A 944-nucleotide genomic window follows, 5' to 3' on the forward strand; every position below is an offset into this window, starting at 1 on the left:
TCATAACTAATTCGTATAGAGTGAATATCCTTAGTCATCTTTTCCATTCGTCTCTCGAAAGCATCTATCTTTGCGGACATGGAATCAAAGTCATGGCTAGAATCGGCTCTAGCCGCTTTAGATGATCTAACGATATCTTTTTCTTGGTGTCACTCATGTGAGTGGGAAGCAGTGTTATCAATAATTTTGTAAGCTTCAGTTGCGGTTTTCTTCATAATGGAACCACCAGCTGCTATATCGATGTCTTTTCGTGTCGTAATGTCGCATCCTTGATAGAATATTTGTACTATTTGATAAGTGTCTAAACCATGTTGAGGACATCCTTTCAATAACTTTCCAAATCTTATCCACGCCTCATATAATGTTTCATTTGGCTTTTGCGTGAACGTAACAATTTCTCCTTGAAGTCTCACGGCTTTAGATGCTGAAAAGAATCTTTTAAGAAATTTTTCAACTAAGACATCCCATGTGTCAATCGCTCCTTCGGGTAACGATTATAACCAATCTTTGGCTTCTCCCTTTAAAGTCCAGGGAAACAACATGAGATAGATTTGTTCATCCTCCACTTCTCGGATTTTAAATAGAGTACATATCCTATTAAAGGTACGAAGATGTTCATTTGGATCTTCCTTCGGCGCACCACTAAATTGGCATTGATTAGTTACCATGTGTAGTATTTATCCTTTTATTTCATAATCTGGCGCATTAATGTCTGGTTGAGTAATTGCGTGACCATGGCCAGTGCGTTTAGCCCTCATTCGGTCTTCCATACTTAGAGGTTCCATATTTTCCATGATTGAAATTGTTTAATCTGAATCACTAGAGGATTCTGACTTAATGGTTTCTTCCTCAACAATCTCTGGATGATTAATTTATGGTTCAGGAGGAATCATTAGTGGTTCAGGATCTCTGAATTGTCCCTGAATATCCTCCGGATTCTCAAT

At 38.0% G+C, this 944-nt stretch overlaps 1 non-coding gene across 1 annotated transcript; it reads left to right on the forward strand.

The window, feature by feature from the left end:
• The first annotated feature begins 303 nt into the window (after positions 1-303).
• Positions 304-410, forward strand: LOC139860923 (small nucleolar RNA R71). Its single transcript, XR_011763548.1, has one exon. It is a non-coding gene; the product is annotated as a small nucleolar RNA R71 (small nucleolar RNA).
• Positions 411-944: the final 534 nt, after the last annotated feature.

The sequence above is a fragment of the Rutidosis leptorrhynchoides genome, chromosome 7 (genome assembly GCF_046630445.1).
Source record: "Rutidosis leptorrhynchoides isolate AG116_Rl617_1_P2 chromosome 7, CSIRO_AGI_Rlap_v1, whole genome shotgun sequence".
NCBI classification, from domain to species: domain Eukaryota; kingdom Viridiplantae; phylum Streptophyta; class Magnoliopsida; order Asterales; family Asteraceae; genus Rutidosis; species Rutidosis leptorrhynchoides.